Source organism: Salvelinus fontinalis, unplaced genomic scaffold (genome assembly GCF_029448725.1).
Source record: "Salvelinus fontinalis isolate EN_2023a unplaced genomic scaffold, ASM2944872v1 scaffold_0022, whole genome shotgun sequence".
Lineage (NCBI taxonomy): Eukaryota > Metazoa > Chordata > Actinopteri > Salmoniformes > Salmonidae > Salvelinus > Salvelinus fontinalis.
Window position 1 is genome coordinate 112,501 of NW_026600231.1, and position 21,222 is coordinate 133,722.

A 21,222-nucleotide genomic window follows, 5' to 3' on the forward strand; every position below is an offset into this window, starting at 1 on the left:
GTACACTATATACAGGGGTTACCTAGGACACGACCGGTACACTATATACAGGGGTTACCTAGGACACGACCGGTACACTATATACAGGGGTTACCTAGGACACGACCGGTACACTATATACAGGGGTTACCTAAGACACGACCGGTACACTATATACAGGGGTTACCTAGGACACGACCGGTACACTATATACAGGGGTTACCTAGGACACGACCGGTACACTATATACAGGGGTTACCTAGGACACGACCGGTACACTATATACAGGGGTTACCTAGGACACGACCGGTACACTATATACAGGGGTTACCTAGGACCCGACCGGTACACTATATACAGGGGTTACCTAGGACACGACCGGTACACTATATAAAGGGGTTACCTAGGACACGACCGGTACACTATATACAGGGGTTACCTAGGACACGACCGGTACACTATATACAGGGGTTACCTAGGACACGACCGGTACACTATATACAGGGGTTACCTAGGACACGACCGGTACACTATATACAGGGGTTACCTAGGACACGACCGGTACACTATATACAGGGGTTACCTAGGACACGACCGGTACACTATATACAGGGGTTACCTAGGACACGACCGGTACACTATATACAGGGGTTACCTAGGACACGACCGGTACACTATATACAGGGGTTACCTAGGACACGACCGGTACACTATATACAGGGGTTACCTAGGACACGACCGGTACACTATATACAGGGGTTACCTAGGACACGACCGGTACACTATATACAGGGGTTACCTAGGACACGACCGGTACACTATATACAGGGGTTTACTAGGACACGACCGGTACACTATATACAGGGGTTACCTAGGACACGACCGGTACACTATATACAGGGGTTACCTAGGACACGACCGGTACACTATATACAGGGGTTTACTAGGACACGACCGGTACACTATATACAGGGGTTACCTAGGACACGACTCTCTTGTCGTGATATGTGTTTTGTCCTATATTTTTAAACCCAGACCCCGTCCCCGCAGGAGGCCTTTTGTCTTTTTGTAGGCCGTCATTGTAAATAAGAATTTGTTTTTAATTAACTGACTTACCTAGTTAAATAAAGGTTAAATAAAGGTTAAATAATTAAGACTTGGGCCAAATGAGAAATTATTTATTCAGCTGACAGTAAACACCAGTACATGATTAATAAACGAAAAATCCAGCCAAAACACCTAATTCCTTTAAATTTGAAATGATAAATGACACTAATATGTAAGAACAATATTTTGTGTGAACAAATGTTTCATTTTGGCGTTTATAATAAGGTTGATAGCAACATGGAAAATCATTGTGGAAATCTGTTGCAGCTCAACAAAACCCACAATGCAATGCTTTCTCTACGGGGTGACTGGCTAGCTAGCTAGGTAGTTAATAATGATCAACTCTACGGGGTGACTGGCTAGCTCGCTAGGTAGCTAATAATGATCAACTCTACGGGGTGACTGGCTAGCTAGCTAGGTAGCTAATAATGATCAACTCTACGGGGTGACTGGCTAGCTCGCTAGGTAGCTAATAATGATCAACTCTACGGGGTGACTGGCTAGCTCGCTAGGTAGCTAATAATGATCAACTCTACGGGGTGACTGGCTAGCTCGCTAGGTAGCTAATAATGATCAACTCTACGGGGTGACTGGCTAGCTCGCTAGGTAGCTAATAATGATCAACTCTACGGGGTGACTGGCTAGCTCGCTAGGTAGCTAATAATGATCAACTCTACGGGGTGACTGGCTAGCTCGCTAGGTAGCTAATAATGATCAACTCTACGGGGTGACTGGCTAGCTCGCTAGGTAGCTAATAATGATCAACTCTACCGGGTGACTGGCTAGCTCGCTAGGTAGCTAATAATGATCAACTCTACGGGGTGACTGGCTAGCTCGCTAGGTAGCTAATAATGATCAACTCTACGGGGTGACTGGCTAGCTCGCTAGGTAGCTAATAATGATCAACTCTACGGGGTGACTGGCTAGCTAGCTAGGTAGCTAATAATGATCCACTCTACGGGGTGACTGGCTAGCTCGCTAGGTAGCTAATAATGATCAACTCTACGGGGTGACTGGCTAGCTCGCTAGGTAGCTAATAATGATCAACTCTACGGGGTGACTGGCTAGCTCGCTAGGTAGCTAATAATGATCAATGTCTCATTGGAAAGAAGACACCCTCCTGAGTTATGACAGCCAGTATTGTAATCTGACACGTCGATAGACGTTTTAACCATCTAAAAGTTATATTCCTATTAACTTCCGGTGTAGTGAGAGAGACTTTATCACGGTATTACGTCATACCAAACGGATTTCTGCCTGCTTGAACACCAATAACTCTGATACACATGAAAACATGAGGAATTGACCCATCGATTTAAAATCATTTAGAGATGCATAAAAAAAACGATATAACATTAAAAAAATGGGTGAACCTTTCTTTTAAGTGTTGGGCCGAATGAGAAATGATTTCTTCAGCTGCCAGTAACCAACAGTAACCGACGAAGCCTTATGTGAATGGAAGACTGCAGGGTGAAAAGGGTCATGGTAGATTTACTAGGACTGTTACGCAGGCTCTGTGTGGGAACAGCGTTTAGTCAATTCTACATGATTGACTATTGATATCAAAGCCACATTCAGTCTGACGTTCAGTATATATATATATATTGGTTAAAGAATATGACTTGAGGTGATCTACACTCCAGTGTCTGTTTTTGTTGTCGTAGGAGACTTTGTAAATGACTGATGATGTTTATCTAACATGGATGTGACTACAAGCTGTTGTAGGGTACGTCCTCTAGGGGGCAGTGTGTGGTGACATTACGCTGTTCCATCCATATTGATTGGCTCCTGATATTAGGCTGCTGAAGGTTCCATCTAAATTGATTGGCTCCTGATATTAGGCTGCTGAGGGTTCCATCCATATTGATTGGCTCTTGATATTAGGCTGCTGAGGGTTCCATCCATATTGATTGGCTCCTGATATTAGGCTGCTGAGGGTTCCATCCATATTGATTGGCTCTTGATATTAGGCTACTGAGGGTTCCATCCAAATTGATTGGCTCTTCATATTAGGCTGCTGAAGGTTCCATCCATATTGATTGGCTCCTGATATTAGGCTACTGAGGGTTCCATCCATATTGATTGGCTCCTGATATTAGGCTACTGAGGGTTCCATCCATATTGATTGGCTCCTGATATTAGGCTGCTGAAAGATCCATCCAAATTGATTGGCTCCTGATATTAGGCTGCTGAGGGTTCCATCCAAATTGATTGGCTCCTGATATTAGGCTGCTGAAAGATCCATCCAAATTGATTGGCTCTTGATATTAGGCTGCTGAAAGATCCATCCATATTGATTGGCTCCTGATATTAGGCTACTGAAGGTTCCATCCATATTGATTGGCTCTTGATATTAGGCTACTGAAGGTTCCATCCATATTGATTGGATCTTAAATATAGAGCACAACTATACTGTACAGAACTTTGTCGCCTACATTATTTGTCAAATTCAATTCTGCTGATTGCACTACATGTTTTCATAAACCAAGACAAACGTATTGGAATAATCTCAGCTAAATGTCTAATGAGTGATTTACTCATTATAATATGTCAGATAGATGAAAGGCTGCCCATGTATAAACCTCCACTTACGATTTCACCTCCCGGTATCCCTTTACCTCCCGGTATCCCGTTACATCCCGGTATACTGTTACCTCCTGTTATCCCGTTACCTCCCGGTATCCCGTTACCTCCCGGTATCCCGTTACCTCCCGGTATCCCGTTACATGCCGGTATACTGTTACCTCCTGTTATCCCGTTACCTCCCGGTATCCCGTTACATCCCGGTATACTGTTACCTCCTGTTATCCCGTTACCTCCCGGTATCCCGTTACCTCCCGGTATCTTGTTACCTCCTGGTATCCCGTTACCTCCCGTTATCCCTTTACCTCACGTTATCCCGTCACCTCCCGGTATCCCGTCACCTCCCGTTATCCCTTTACGTCCCGTTATCCCGTTACCTCCCGTTATCCCCCCGTTGAACAGAATCAGAGGGCAGAGAGCTCCTGTGGTTGTGTCTGTCGGTGCATAACGAGACCCAGTGCACATCAGCAGCAGTGATGTGGATGTCATTTGCAGAGAAGAGAGCTCAGCTTCCTGAACTTTTTCCATTAAGGAATATTTCTACAGTGACTGTGGTGAGAGACTGGGGCCAAGACTTCAACAATAGCCCAGAGGATAAATGTTATTTTAGGAGATTGTGACCAGTAGTCTATATCTTATATTCTATGTTAAAGCACAGCTTAAAAAGTCCCCTGCGTGTGTCAGAGATGGTGTTAATATCACATATGATCATCGAAGTCACACTCACGCTTTTAAAACAGAGGATCAACTGGCATTAGTATTGTGAGCTGTACTTGGACACGTTTGACCATTATCGAGGGTTGCTGTAGACGTTTGGATCACCGTGAGGGTTGTGCCAACCTGCTGTGGTAACGTCATTGTCACTCAGTCCAATCACACCCGAAGCTGCTAGCGGAGCGTTTTCCATGCGTTCTGGGCAAATCCAGCGGTGAATTAAATTAATGAATCGAGCGGGACGGAGCCAGCCGGAGTCTTTTCACTTGAGCTCAAGACCGTTCCGTTGTGCGGGGGAAATGTTTTGTCGGTACGGGTACAGTATTTAGGCGACAGGGGTTTGTTTATCCTAGAATGGAATGACGGGGTTAATATCGCATCAAGTGGACCACTACACCACTGTACAGAGTTGCATTCAACATTTTTCTAAATCATTGTTCTTCTACACCTGGCAAAGACGAAATATTCTGATTTCTTCTGCACCCAGAGATGGTGAGTAACGTAGTTCATTATTTGTTTATTATAATCTGTACAATTGATACCTGGAGCGACGATACTGAATTTTGCATGGAGGATGCATTTAATTAAAATGTATAAATAGATAATAAAATAATAATAATAATAATAAAATAGCCTTTAGTCTATATATTATTGTGCAAGTTGGAAGCTTGTTCAATGGAATCAAAATAAATAAACAAGTATCTAAAATGTATAACTATGTTTATTCACTTAAAATGTGTTTATACCGTATATCTCAAATCAAAGGGTTTGGAGTACCCCCCCCCTCCAGCTGATGCGTTACTAGACGTGCATTTTCTTACGTATCATTTATCTGTTCAGTCATTTCAAAAGCCTGAAATGTTGACTGATTTTTCTGTTAATAAGCTCCGTTTTTTCCCCCGACTTTCTAAACACCTTGAAACATGTGGCTGGTCAGGGCAAGCTATTATTTGTTTTAGTATTATTTTGGGGGGGGGGTTTGGGGGCCTCCTGGAAGTCAGCCCCACCCAGATAGTATATGAACACATCATAAGCAATGGCAAAATGTGTAGAATGGCAGAAATTTGGTTTTAAAACTGCTTACAAAATTATCAGCCTCATGACAAAAATACAGTACATAGAATACTATTATAAAACTGCCATTCTTTTCTCTCTGGCAAAATGTGTTGAAATGCAAGAACTTAGTATTGGTTGTATTGACTATAGGTCAGTGGAGGCTCCTCAGAGAAGGAAGGGGAGAGACATCCTCCTCAGTGAATTTCAGAAACATTTAAATAGTGAAACATTAAAAAAGGAGGATACCTTTTTTTTTAGATAAAACTATACTAAATATATTCAGGGCACCAAATAATTGATTAAAACACACTGTTTTGTAATGAAGGTCTACAGTCGCCTCAACAGCACTCTGTAGGGTAGCACCATGGTGTAGCCGGAGGTCAGCTAGCTTCCGTCCTCCTCTGGGTACATTGACTTCAATACAAAACCTAGGAGGCTCATGGTTCTCACCCCCTTCCATAGACTTACACAGTAATTATGACAACTTTTGGAGGATGTACGCCAACCTATCAGAGCTCTTGCAGCATGAACTGCCATGCTGCCCACCCAATCAAAGGATCAGAGAATGAATCTAGTACTGAAAGCATAAGCTACAGCTAGCTAGCACTGCAGTGCATCAAATTGCGGCGAGTAGTTGACTCGAAGAGAGAGAAAGACAATAGATGAACAGTTTATAAAAAATGAAGGAGAAGTGAGAGAGAGAGAGAGAGAGCTAGCTATATTTTGTTGTATTTTTCTTCACTTTCACTTACTCAGCTAGTGAATCCAGCTAGCTATTTTAGCCTACTCAAACACCCGGCTAAAACAGAGAGGGATGCTATGCTAACTAGCTGGCTATGGCTGTCTAACACTGGAAATCTACCAAGTTAAGGTAAGCTTCTGTTTTTTAATGTTTTTATTGCCACCGGGGCCCGCCGGTGTAACTGCTAAACTGCTCTCTCTCTCTCTCTCTCTCTCTCTCTCTCTCTCTCTCTCTCTCTCTCTCTCTCTCTCTCTCTCTCTCTCTCTCTCTCTCTCTCTCTCTCTCTCTCTCTACTACATGATTGTAGTGGGTTTACTAACGCTTTGGTTCTAGTAGCAATGTTGACCGTGACGTTAGATAATATGGAGACATCGATGTAGGCTGTGTGTAGTGGATAGCGGTTATGGTATGAAGTTTTGACTTGGAGAGATTTTTTCGCCTTGGTCACAGATAGCTGTGGTGTTGTGCACTGAAGTCCACAAGCAAAGAGAAAAGGTGAGAGGAGGAGAGCGCTTCGATGTGAGGAGGAATTATACAATGAGCAAAGTGATCATGCTGTTTGCGTGTGGCTGCTATGAAAGTGGACTGTGTTTGTGTGTGGCTGCTATGAGAGTGGACTGTGTTTGCGTGTGGCTGCTATGAAAGTGGACTGTGTTTGCGTGTGGCTGCTATGAAAGTGGACTGTGTTTGCGTGTGGCTGCTATGAAAGTGGACTGTGTTTGCGTGTGGCTGCTATGAAAGTGGACTGTGTTTGCATGTGGCTGCTATGAAAGTGGACTGTGTTTGCGTGTAGCTGCTATGAAAGTGGACTGTGTTTGCGTGTGGCTGCTATGAAAGTGGACTGTGTTTACGTGTGGCTGCTATGAAAGTGGACTGTGTTTGCGTGTGGCTGCTATGAAAGTGGACTGTGTTTGTGTGTGGCTGCTATGAACGTGGACTGTGTTTGCGTGTGGCTGCTATGAAAGTGGACTGTGTTTGCGTGTGGCTGCTATGAAGGTGGACTGTGTTTGCGTGTGGCTGCTATGAACGTAGACTGTGTTTGCGTGTGGCTGCTATGAACGTGGACTGTGTTTGCGTGTGGCTGCTATGAAAGTGGACTGTGTTTGCGTGTGGCTGCTATGAAAGTGGACTGTGTTTGCGTGTGGCTGCTATGAAAGTGGACTGTGTTTGTGTGTGGCTGCTTTGAAAGTGGACTGTGTTTGCGTGTGGCTGCTATGAAAGTGGACTGTGTTTGCGTGTGGCTGCTATGAAAGTGGACTGTGTTTGCGTGTGGCTGCTATGAAAGTGGACTGTGTTTGTGTGTGGCTGCTTTGAAAGTGGACTGTGTTTGCGTCTGGCTGCTATGAAAGTGGACTGTGTTTGCGTGTGGCTGCTATGAAAGTGGACTGTGTTTGCGTGTGGCTGCTATGAAAGTGGACTGTGTTTGCGTGTGGCTGCTATGAAAGTGGACTGTGTTTGCGTGTGGCTGCTATGAAAGTGGACTGTGGTTGCGTGTGGCTGCTATGAAAGTGGACTGTGTTTGCGTGTGGCTGCTATGAAAGTGGACTGTGTTTGCCTGTGGCTGCTATGAAAGTGGACTGTGTTTGCTTGTGGCTGCTAGGAAAGTGGACTGTGTTTGCGTGTGGCTGCTATGAAAGTGGACTGTGTTGGCATGTGGCTGCTATGAAAGTGGACTGTGTTTACGTATGGCTGCTATGAAAGTGGACTGTGTTTGCTTGTGGCTGCTATGAAAGTGGACTGTGTTTGCGTGTGGCTGCTATGAAAGTGGACTGTGTTTGCGTGTGGCTGCTATGAACGTAGACTGTGTTTGCGTGTGGCTGCTATGAACGTGGACTGTGTTTGCGTGTGGCTGCTATGAAAGTGGACTGTGTTTGCATGTGGCTGCTATGAACGTGGACTGTGTTTGCATGTGGCTGCCATGAAAGTGGACTGTGTTTTTCGTGTGCCTGCTATGAAAGTGGACTGTATTTGCGTGTGGCTGCTGTGAAAGTGGACTGTGTTTACTGGTGATCAGGAGTGTATTCATTCGAAACGTTTTTTTTTCTTCCCACCAAGCGCTTCTTAAAAGAAGCAAACGGAACGAAACGGGGATAAAACAAAATACAGATCTGGATTTCAGGCTAGGTTCCTACCACTCACAGAGAACAATATGCACAATCTCAAACACACTCAAGCGCCGACTAAGTATCCCTGTCTAACAGTGTATTGTTCTGTGTGAAAGTCCTGGCAGACGGGCCGAACAGTTGGCAGAGATGGAATCCGTGCCAAGGTTTTCCTTCCCTTTTCAAGTGAGATTTGTTTGAAGACCCCTTTTATAAAAAGTGTGGGATTAATCCCCTTTGGTTTGTTTTAAATAGGCTACCCACCGTCCTCCGCTGTTATGGCCCGTTCTCTACGACGCGGTGACACTGATGATATCCACTGCTCTAATCTAATATGTGTGTGATGCTGATGAAGTGTTGGGTCCCGTTGTGTTTCCTCTGTTGAATCTAAAAGGCTATTTCTCCTGTAGCGCCGACCTTTTAGTGGAAATCAGACCCGCCTGTTCTGATATGAATGGATTACACACGGGTTATTCTGGTGATATAAACAACGAGCAGATTGTATACTATTAAGAATGAGATATGTTAATGAGACTGAGATATGTTAATGAGATGCTTGCCTCAACCAACATTAGATATGAGCTTTCTCTCTCTCTCTCTCTTTCCCTCTCTTTCCTTCTCTCTCTCTCTCTCTCTCTCTCTCTCTCTCTCTCTCTCTCTTTCCTTTCTCTCTCTCCTCTCTCTCGTTCCCCCCCCCTCTCTCTCTCTCTCTTCCCCCCCTCTATCTCTGTCTCTTTCCTCTTCTCTCCCTCTCTCTCTCGTTTCCCCTCTCTCTGTCTCTCTCTATCTCTCTCTCTGTCTCTCTCTGTCTCTCTCTGTCTCTCTCTCTCTGTCTCTCTGTCTCTGTCTCTCTCTCTCTCTCTCTCTCTCTCTGTCTCTCTCTCTCTCTGTCTCTCTCTCTCTCTCTCTCTCTCTGTCTCTCTCTCTCTCTGTCTCTCTCTCTCTCTCTCTCTCTCTCTCTCTCTCTCTCTCTCTCTCTCTCTCTCTCTCCCTGCCTAACCTCCACTTATAGTTCACACTACTGGTTCTGGAGAATAGTGAGCAGTCCCTCAGATAGCCTGAGCTGTAATTGTCAACGCTTCTCTTCCATAAATAATATATTTCCAAAACCTAGAACATCAACTAACTGACTGTGGTATATTTCCATTTAAATAGCAGTAATTCTATGAAGCCTGAGTGTGTGTCCCAAATGGCACCCTATTCCCTATAAAGTGCACTACTCTGGGCCAAAAGAAGTGCACTATAAAGGGAAGAGGGTTCCATTTGGACCACGTCCCTGGTGTGTCTGGAGGACCTGTCCTGGCTGTCCTATACCCAATACTATTTTAGACACAAAGTGGAGATGGAAAGAAATTATGTTTTTGCTTTCTTCTTGCTCTTCAATCGGTGCTGTTTCGAAATTGGTCAAATGGAAGAAATGTGTCCGATTACCCAGCAGTGCCTCTTCCACTACAATAAACTAGCCTTTACACTTTATTTTAATAAACTAGCCATTATTGAAACAGGTCTTTAAATGAGAGAGAGAGAGAGAGAGAGAGAGAGAGAGAGAGAGAGAGAGAGAGAGAGAGAGAGAGAGAGAGAGAGGAGAGAGAGAGAGAGAGAGAGAGAGAGAGAGAGAGAGAGAGAGAGAAGGAGAAGGAGAGAGAGAGAGAGAGAGGAAGAGAGGGAAGAGAGAGAGAGAGGGAGGAGAGAGAGAGAGAGAGAGAGAGAGAGAGAGAGAGAGAGGAGAGAGAGAGAGAGGAGGAGAGAGAGAGAGAGAGAGAGAGAGAGAGAGAGAGAGAGAGAAGGAAAGAGAGGGAAAGAGAGAGAGAGAGGGAAAGAGAGAGAGAGAGAGAGAGAGAGAGAGAGACCGAGACACACAGATGTACAGCCAAAGCTCAGATGTGTCTGTATCTCTCTGTAAACAAGGTAGTGTTTACCCACTGCCCTGCTTGCACTTGATCCTTTCATATGACTTGAGCCTGAAGGCAGATTATACTCCTCTACATCAACCAATAGGAGCTCATATCACCTGGAGCACATATCCTCTCCAGAAGTCTGTTACACCATATTCAGACTTCAGTCTACACTCTGTTACACCATGTTTAGACTTCAGTCTACACTCTGTTACACCATATTTAGACTTCAGTCTACACTCTGTTACACCATGTTTAGACTTCAGTCTACACTCTGTTACACCATATTTAGACTTCAGTCTACACTCTGTTACACCATGTTTAGACTTCAGTCTACACTCTGTTACACCATGTTTAGACTTCAGTCTACACTCTGTTACACCATGTTTAGACTTCAGTCTACACTCTGTTACACCATGTTTAGACTTCAGTCTACACTCTGTTACACCATATTTAGACTTCAGTCTACACTCTGTTACACCATATTTAGACTTCAGTCTACACTCTGTTACACCATATTTAGACTTCAGTCTACACTCTGTCTGTTACACCATATTTAGACTTCAGTCTACACTCTGTCTGTTACACCATATTTAGACTTCAGTCTACACTCTGTTACACCATATTTAGACTTCAGTCTACACTCTGTTACACCATATTTAGACTTCAGTCTACACTCTGTTACACCATATTTAGACTTCAGTCTACACTCTGTTACACCATGTTTAGACTTCAGTCTACACTCTGTTACACCATATTTAGACTTCAGTCTACACTCTGTCTGTTACACCATATTTAGACTTCAGTCTACACTCTGTCTGTTACACCATATTTAGACTTCAGTCTACACTCTGTTACACCATGTTTAGACTTCAGTCTACACTCTGTCACACCATATTTAGACTTCAGTCTACACTCTGTTACACCATATTTAGACTTCAGTCTACACTCTGTCTGTTACACCATATTTAGTCTTCTGATAGGCCTTCCTTCATCTAGACCTTAATGTGGTTCTGTAAATGTATTTTCTTAATTGAAAACATATCCTAAATGGACTGCAGGAGTCCAAAAAATATATATATGTTTTTCAAGCCTCAATGTTGTGAGTTATTCAATACAAATTAGTTTTAATAACAGCTAAGTAACATCCTCTTAAATCTTTAAAAGGTGACAATATAACAGGAATGTTTGGACAGTTGGCATTAGACATCCTTTATTTGATGCATCCAGCTTTGTTAAATATCTTGTACCCCCCCATCATCATTATCTAATGGACCCTCTTCTCCATGACTATGCATTTCACATAATTTGACTGTCATAGATTTGACTGATCATAGTTCATAGGTCATAGGTTTGACTGACCATAGGTCATAGGTCGTAGGTTTGACTGATCATAGGTCATAGATTTGACTGATCATAGTTCATAGGTCATAGGTTTGACTGATCATAGTTCATAGGTCATAGGTTTGACTGACCATAGGTCATAGATTTGACTGATCATAGTTCATAGGTCATAGGTTTGACTGATCATAGGTCATAGGTCATAGGTTTGACTGATCATAGTTCATAGGTCATAGGTTTGACTGACCATAGGTCATAGATTTGACTGATCATAGTTCATAGGTCATAGGTTTGACTGATCATAGGTCATAGGTCGTAGGTTTGACTGATCATAGGTCATAGGTTTGACTGGTCATAGGTCATAGATCTGACTGATCATAGGTCATAGGTCATAGGTTTGACTGATCATAGGTCATAGATTTGACTGATCATAGGTCATAGGTCATAGGTTTGACTGGTCATAGGTCATAGATCTGACTGATCATAGGTCATAGGTCATAGGTTTGACTGATCATAGGTCATAGGTCATAGGTTTGACTGATCATAGGTCATAGATTTGACTGATCATAGGTCATAGGTCATAGGTTTGACTGATCATAGGTCATAGGTTTGACTGATCATAGGTCATAGATTTGACTGATCATAGGTCATAGGTCATAGGTTTGACTGGTCATAGGTCATAGATCTGACTGATCATAGGTCATAGGTCATAGATTTGACTGATCATAGGTCATAGGTCATAGGTTTGACTGGTCATAGGTCATAGATCTGACTGATCATAGGTCATAGGTCATAGGTTTGACTGATCATAGGTCATAGGTCATAGGTTTGACTGGTCATAGGTCATAGATCTGACTGATCATAGGTCATAGGTCATAGGTTTGACTGATCATAGGTCATAGATTTGACTGATCATAGGTCATAGATCTGACTGATCATAGGTCATAGGTCATAGGTTTGACTGATCATAGGTCATAGGTTTGACTGATCATAGGTCATAGATTTGACTGATCATAGGTCATAGATTTGACTGATCATAGGTCATAGGTCATAGGTTTGACGCAACGTTGTCGTAATGTCTTAAACTATTGAAGCACGTGATTAACCATTAATAATGTGAGAATCTGGAAGCGTAATGTTTGTCTATTAGACCGGAAATCGATAGAATCTTGGCAGTGGTGGTGTTTATTATTTTAAAGCACAAGGCCTGTGTCCCAAACGGCTCCCTATTCCCTACATAGCACACTACTTCTGACCAGGGCCCATAGAGCTCTTTCTAGGGAATAGGGGACACAGGCCTTGTGTCCGTCCCCTAATGGCACCCTATTCCCTATTCCCTATTCCCTAGAAAGAGCTCTATGGGCCCTGGTCAGAAGTAGTGTACTATGTAGGGAATAGGGGACACAGGCCTTGTGTCCGTCCCCTAATGGCATCCTATTCCCTAGAAAGAGCTCTATGGGCCCTGGTCAGAAGTAGTGTACTATGTAGGGAATAGGGGACACAGGCCTTGTGTCCGTCCCCTAATGGCACCCTATTCCCTATTCCCTATTCCCTATTCCCTATTCCCTACATAGTACACTACTTCTGACCAGGGCCCATATAGCTCTTTCTAGGGAATAGGGAATAGGGAATAGGGTGCCATTAGGGGACGGACACAAGGCCTGTGTCCCCTATTCCCTACATAGTACACTACTTCTGACCAGGGCCCATAGAGCTCTTTCTAGGGAATAGGGAATAGGGAATAGGGAATAGGGAATAGGGTGCCATTAGGGGACGGACACAAGGCCTGTGTACCCTATTCCCTACATAGTACACTACTTCTGACCAGGGCCCATAGAGCTCTTTCTAGGGAATAGGGAATAGGGAATAGGGAATAGGGAATAGGGTGCCATTAGGGGACGGACACAAGGCCTGTGTCCCCTATTCCCTACATAGTACACTACTTCTGACCAGGGCCCATAGAGCTCTTTCTAGGGAATAGGGAATAGGGAATAGGGAATAGGGAATAGGGTGCCATTAGGGGACGGACACAAGGCCTGTGTCCCCTATTCCCTACATAGTACACTACTTCTGACCAGGGCCCAGAGAGCTCTTTCTAGGGAATAGGGAATAGGGAATAGGGAATAGGGTGCCATTAAGGGACGGACACAAGGCCTGTGTCCCCTATTCCCTACATAGTACACTACTCTGTTGTGAAATGGTTAGATTACACGTTGGTTATTACTGCACGGTCGGAAACTAGAAGCACAAGCATTTCGCTACATTCGCATTAACATCTGTTAACCATGTGTATGTGACAGATAACATTTGAAAAAATATGATTTGATTTGACACAGTACACTACTTCTGAACAGGGCCCATAGAGCTCTTTCTAGGGAATAGGGAATAGGGAATAGGGAATAGGGTGCCATTAGGGGACGGACACAAGGTCAGGAGTTTTACACTCTACTTCTGTTGAGGATGGAGACAAGGTCAGGAGTTTTACACTCTACTTCTGTTGAGGATGGAGACAAGGTCAGGAGTTTTACACTCTACTTCTTTTGAGGATGGAGACAAGGCCAGGAGTTTTACACTCTACTTCTGTTGAGGATGGAGACAAGGTCAGGAGTTTTACACTCTACTTCTCTTGAGGATGGAGACAAGGTCAGGAGTTTTGTAGTGTTGAGGAGCAGGGTTTGGTGTTGAGGAGCAGGGTTTAGTGTTGAGGAGCAGGGTGTAGTGTTGAGGAGCAGGGTGTAGTGTTGAGGAGCAGGGTGTGGTGTTGAGGAGCAGGGTGTGGTGTTGAGGAGCAGGGTGTAGTGTTGAGGAGCAGGGTGTGGTGTTGAGGAGCAGGGTGTGGTGTTGAGGAGCAGGGTGTAGTGTTGAGGAGCAGGGTGTGGTGTTGAGGAGCAGGGTGTGGTGTTGAGGAGCAGGGTGTAGTGTTGAGGAGCAGGGTGTGGTGTTGAGGAGCAGGGTGTAGTGTTGAGGAGCAGGGTGTAGTGTTGAGGAGCAGGGTGTAGTGTTGAGGAGCAGGGTGTAGTGTTGAGGAGCAGGGTGTAGTGTTGAGGAGCAGGGTGTGGTGTTGAGGAGCAGGGTGTAGTGTTGAGGAGCAGGGTGTAGTGTTGAGGAGCAGGGTGCAGTGTTGAGGAGCAGAGTGTAGTGTTGAGGAGCAGGGTGTAGTGTTGAGGAGCAGGGTGTGGTGTTGAGGAGCAGGGTGTGGTGTTGAGGAGCAGGGTGTGGTGTTGAGGAGCAGGGTGTGGTGTTGAGGAGCAGGGTGTAGTGTTGAGGAGCAGGGTGTAGTGTTGAGGAGCAGGGTGTCTGGTGTTGAGGAGCAGGGTGTCTGGTGTTGAGGAGCAGGGTGTCTGGTGTTGAGGAGCAGGGTGTCTGGTATTGAGGAGCAGGGTGTGGTGTTGAGGAGCAGGGTGTAGTGTTGAGGAGCAGGGTGTAGTGTTGAGGAGCAGGGTGTAGTGTTGAGGAGCAGGGTGTAGTGTTGAGGAGCAGGGTGTAGTGTTGAGGAGCAGGGTGTAGTGTTGAGGAGCAGGGTGTGGTGTTGAGGAGCAGGGTGTGGTGTTGAGGAGCAGGGTGTAGTGTTGAGGAGCAGGGTGTGGTGTTGAGGAGCAGGGTGTAGTGTTGACGAGCAGGGTGTAGTGTTGAGGAGCAGGGTGTAGTGTTGAGGAGCAGGGTGTGGTGTTGAGGAGCAGGGTGTGGTGTTGAGGAGCAGGGTGTAGTGTTGAGGAGCAGGGTGTAGTGTTGAGGAGCAGGGTGTGGTGTTGAGGAGCAGGGTGTAGTGTTGAGGAGCAGGGTGTAGTGTTGAGGAGCAGGGTGTAGTGTTGAGGAGCAGGGTGTGGTGTTGAGGAGCAGGGTGTGGTGTTGAGGAGCAGGGTGTGGTGTTGAGGAGCAGGGTGTAGTGTTGAGGAGCAGGGTGTAGTGTTGAGGAGCAGGACTACGGGGCTGACTGACTCTGCTCTGCAGGACTACGGGGCTGACTGACTCTGCTCTGCAGGACTACGGGGCTGACTGACTCTGCTCTGCAGGACTACGGGGCTGACTGACTCTGCTCTGCAGGACTACGGGGCTGACTGACTCTGCTCTGCAGGACTATGGGGCTGACTGACTCTGCTCTGCAGGACTACGAGGCTGACTGACTCTTCTCTGCAGGACTATGGGGCTGACTGACTCTTCTCTGCAGGACTACAGGGCTGACTGACTCTGCTCTGCAGGACTACGGGGCTTACTGACTCTGCTCTGCAGGACTACGGGGCTGACTGACTCTGCTCTGGAGAGATAGTTGGCATCAGTGATTTGGCAGACCGCAGATCGGTTGCCATGACACTCTGGAGTGGGTACTGATCCAATGGTGTGTGTGAATGTGTGTGTGAATGTGTGTGTGTGTGTGTGTGTGTGTGTGTGTGTGTGTGTGTGTGTGTGTGTGTGTGTGTGTGTGTGTGTGTGTGTGTGTGTGTGTGTGTGTGTGTGTGTGTGTGTGTGTGTGTGTGTGTGTGTTTGAATGGTGGAGTGTGTGTGACCTCTACAGGAAGTGTGTGTTTGACCTCTTAAAGAGTGGTCTGGTTTCTAGTGACCGTCTACTGCTGTGTATCAACAACATGGTGCCGATATTAAACTGACGGGAAGAACATCATGATGAATGATGTCAGAGTCAATGTCCGTGATGATGTCAGATGAAAGGATAAGCAGAGTCAATGTCCATGATGATGTCAGATGTAAGGATAAGCAGAGTCAATGTCCATGATGATGTCAGATGTAAGGATAAGCAGAGTCAATGATCATGATGATGTCAGAGGTAAGAATAAGCAGAGTCAATGATCATGATGATGTCAGAGGTAAGAATAAGCCCATGATGATGTCAGATGTAAGGATAAGCAGAGTCAATGTCCATGATGATGTCAGATGTAAGGATAAGCAGAGTCAATGTCCATGATGATGTCAGATGTAAGGATAAGCAGAGTCAATGACCATGATGATGTCAGATGTAAGGATAAGCAGAGTCAATGTCCATGATGATGTCAGATGTAAGGATAAGCAGAGTCAATGTCCATGATGATGTCAGATGTAAGGATAAGCAGAGTCAATGACCATGATGATGTCAGATGTAAGGATAAGCAGAGTCAATGTCCATGATGATGTCAGATGTAAGGATAAGCAGAGGCAATGACCATGAAGATGTCAGATGTAAGGATAAGCAGAGTCAATGACCATGATGATGTCAGAGGTAAGGATAAGCAGAGTCAATGACCATGATGATGTCAGAGGTAAGGATAAGCAGAGTCAATCACCATGATGATGTCAGAGGTAAGGATAAGCAGAGTCAATGACCATGATGATGTCAGAGGTAAGGATAAGCAGAGTCAATGACCATGAAGATGTCAGATGTAAGGATAAGCAGAGTCAATGACCATGATGATGTCAGATGTAAGGATAAGCAGAGTCAATGACCATGATGATGTCAGATGTAAGGATAAGCAGAGTCAATCACCATGATGATGTCAGATGTAAGGATAAGCAGAGTCAATGACCATGATGATATCAGATGTAAGGATAAGCAGAGTCAATGACCATGATGATGTCAGAGGTAAGGATAAGCAGAGTCAATGACCATGATGATGTCAGAGGTAAGGATAAGCAGAGTCAATGACCATGATGATGTCAGATGTAAGGATAAGCAGAGTCAATGTCCATGATGATGTCAGATGTAAGGATAAGAAGAGTCAATGACCATGATGATGTCAGAGGTAAGGATAAGCAGAGTCAATGTCCATGATGATGTCAGAGGTAAGGATAAGCAAAGTCAATGACCATGATGATGTCAGATGTAAGGATAAGCAGAGGCAATGCCCATGATGATGTCAGAGGTAAGGATAAGCAGAGTCAATGACCATGATGATGTCAGAGGTAAGGATAAGCAGAGTCAATGTCAATGATGATGTCAGATGTAAGGATAAGCAGAGGCAATGACCATGATGATGTCAGATGTAAGGATAAGCAGAGGCAATGACCATGATGATGTCAGATGTAAGGATAAGCAGAGGCAATGACCATGATGATGTCAGATGTAAGGATAAGCAGAGTCAATGACCATGATGATGTCTGATATAAGGATAAGCAGAGTCAATGTCCATGATGATGTCAGAGATAAGGATAAGCAGAGTCAATGTCCATGATGATGTCAGAGGTAAGGATAAGCAGAGTCAATGACCATGATGATGGCTTCTTTCTTTGGACAGTAACTTACTACTGATGATGATGATGGCTTCTCTCTTTGGACAGTAACTTACTACTGATGATGATGAAGTGCGGTGTGACGTCTCCTCTAGCTGAGATATTTCCATCTAGATGATGACCTCCCTCTGGGTAATGACCTCCCTCTGGGTAATGACCTCTCTCTGGGTAATGACCTCCCTCTGGGTAATGACCTCCCTCTGGGTAATGACCTCCCTCTGGGTAATGACCTCTCTCTGGGTAATGACCTCCCTCTGGGTAATGACCTCCATCTAGATGATGACCTCCCTCTGGGTAATGACCTCCCTCTGGGTAATGACCTCTCTCTGGGTAATGACCTCTCTCTGGGTAATGACCTCCCTCTGGGTAATGACCTCTCTCTGGGTAATGATCTCCATCTAGATGATGACCTCTCTCTGGGTGATGACCTCCCTCTGGGTAATGACCTCTCTGGGTAATGACCTCTCTGGGTAATGACCTCCCTCTGGGTGATGACCTCTCTCTGGGTAATGACCTCTCTGGGTAATGACCTCCCTCTGGGTAATGACCTCCCTCTGTGTGATGTACTCCCTCTAGATGATGACCTCTCTCTGGGTAATGACCTCCCTCTGGGTAATGACCTCCCTCTGGGTAATGCCCTCCCTCTGGGTAATGCCCTCTCTCTGGGTAATGACCTCCCTCTGGGTAATGACCTCCCTCTGGGTAATGACCCCCCTCTGGGTAATGACCTCCCTCTGGGTAATGACCTCCCTCTGGGTAATGACCTCCCTCTGGGCTCTGGGTAATGACCTCCCTCTGGGTAATGACCTCTCTCTGGGTAATGACCTCTCTCTGGTTAATGACCTCCCTCTGGGTAATGACCTCCCTCTGGGTAATGACCTCCCTCTGGGTAATGACCTCCCTCTGGGCTCTGGGTAATGACCTCCCTCTGGGTAATGACCTCCCTCTGGAATCTGGGTAATGCCCTCTCTCTGGGTAATGACCTCCCTCTGGGTAATGACCTCCATCTAGATGATGACCTCTCTCTGGGTAATGCCCATTTCTCTGGGTAATGACCTCTCTCTGGGTAATGACCTCCCTATGGGTAATGACCTCCCTCTGGGTAATGACCTCCCTCTGGGTAATGACCTCCCTCTGGGTAATGACCTCTCTCTGGGTAATGACCTCCCTCTGGGTAATGACCTCTCTCTCTGGGTAATGACCTCTCTCTCTGGGTAATGACCTCTCTCTGGGTAATGACCTCCCTCTGGGTAATGACCTCCCTCTGGGTAATGACCTCCCTCTGGGTAATGACCTCTCTCTGGGTAATGACCTCCCTCTGGGTAATGACCTCTCTCTGGGTAATGACCTCTCTCTCTGGGTAATGACCTCTCTCTGGGTAATGACCTCCCTCTGGGTAATGACCTCCCTCTGGGTGATGACCTCTCTCTGGGTAATGACCTCCCTCTGGGTAATGACCTCCCTCTGGGTAATGACCTCCCTCTGGGTAATGACCTCTCTCTGGGTAATGACCTCCCTCTGGGTAATGACCTCCCTCTGGGTAATGACCTCTCTCTGGGTAATGACCTCTCTCTGGGTAATGACCTCTCTCTGGGTAATGACCTCCCTCTGGGTAATGACCTCCCTCTGAGTAATGACCTCTCTCTCTGGGTAATGACCTCCCTCTGGGTAATGACCTCCCTCTGGGTAATGACCTCCCTCTGGGTAATGACCTCCCTCTGGGTAATGACCTCTCTCTGGGTAATGACCTCCCTCTGGGTAATGACCTCTCTCTGGGTAATGACCTCCCTCTGGGTAATGACCTCCCTCTGGGTAATGACCTCCCTCTTGGTAATGACCTCCCTCTGGGTAATGACCTCCCTCTGGGTAATGCCCTCTCTGGGTAATGACCTCTCTGGGTAATGACCTCCCTCTGGGTAATGCCCTCTCTGGGTAATGACCTCCCTCTGGGTAATGCCCTCTCTCTGGGTAATGACCTCTCTGGGTAATGACCTCTCTGGGTAATGACCTCCCTCTGGGTAATGACCTCCCTCTGGGTAATGACCTCTCTCTGGGTAATGCCCTCTCTCTGGGTAATGACCTCCCTCTGGGTAATGACCTCTCTCTGGGTGATGACCTCCCTCTGGGTAATGACCTCCCTCTGGGTAATGACCTCTCTCTGGGTAATGACCTCTCTCTCTGGGTAATGACCTCCCTCTTGGTAATGACCTCTCTCTCTGGGTAATGACCTCCCTCTGGGTAATGACCTCCCTCTGGGTAATGAACTCCCTCTGGGTAATGACCTCTCTCTCTGGGTAATGACCTCCCTCTCGGTAATGATCTCCCTCTCGGTAATGACCTCCCTCTGGGTGATGACCTCCCTCTGGGTGATGACCTCCCTCTGGGTTATGACCTCTCTCTGGGTGATGTACTCCCTCTGGGTAATGACCTCCCTCTGGGTGATGTACTCCCTCTGGGTGATGACCTCCCTCTGGGTGATGTACTCCCTCTGGGTGATGACCTCTCTCTGGGTAATGACCTCTCTCTGGGTAATGACCTCCCTCTGGGTAATGACCTCCCTCTGGGTAATGACCTCCCTCTGGGTAATGACCTCCCTCTGGGTAATGACATCCCTCTGGGTAATGACCTCCCTCTGGGTAATGACCTCCCTCTGGGTAATGACCTCCCTCTGGGTAATGACCTCCCTCTGGGTAATGACCTCCCTCTGGGTAATGACCTCTCTCTCTGGGTAATCCTTCTAGAGGTTATTTGGGTTATTTAAATTACCTTTGGGTTATTTATTTATTCATATTGTGATTTGCTCAGCTCTGAGGGGATGTGAGAAGTACTCAGGCCATCATATTGTGATTGGCTCAGCTCTGAGGGGATGTGAGGAGTACTCAGGCCATCATATTGTGATTGGCTCAGCTCTGAGGGGATGTGAGGAGTACTCAGGCCATCATATTGTGATTGGCTCAGCTCTGAGGGGATGTGAGGAGTACTCAGGCCATCATATTGTGATTGGCTCAGCTCTGAGGGGATGTGAGGAGTACTCAGGCCATCATATTGTGATTGGCTCAGCTCTGAGGGGATGTGAGGAGTACTCAGGCCATCATATTGTGATTGGCTCAGCTCTGAGTGGACAGAGACCATATGTATCCTCATCTCATCCAGTGCTTGGTGTCTATCTTTGCTGCTTCATTTCATTGAATGTATTCAGCCATGATAGTCCTCTCAGTAACACTTGCCACAGTTTCCCAGTCCATTGCTCTGCCCAGGCAGAAACACACACATGCTCCTGTCCAGTGGAGATGACTTGTAATGGCCATAGAAAACAATCTGTCTTTTTATTTTAATATACAATCAGTCTGACTTCTGTTGTGTTATCTGTGTTTACTGTGTGTGTTTACTGTGTGTGTGTGTGTGTGTGTGTGTACTGTGTGTGTGTGTACTGTGTGTATGTGTGTGTGTACTGTGTGTGTGTGTGTGTGTGTGTGTGTGTGTGTGT

At 45.8% G+C, this 21,222-nt stretch overlaps 1 protein-coding gene across 1 annotated transcript in view; it reads left to right on the forward strand.

Moving 5' to 3' along the window:
• The first annotated feature begins 4,515 nt into the window (after nt 1–4,515).
• Nucleotides 4,516–21,222, forward strand: part of LOC129842183 (muscarinic acetylcholine receptor M3-like) — a 209,843-nt gene continuing 193,136 nt past the window's right edge. Inside the window, exon 1 of the mRNA XM_055910614.1 lies at nt 4,516–4,875. The gene's annotated coding sequence lies outside the window, so the exon portion shown is untranslated. The remainder of the gene's footprint in view (nt 4,876–21,222) is intronic.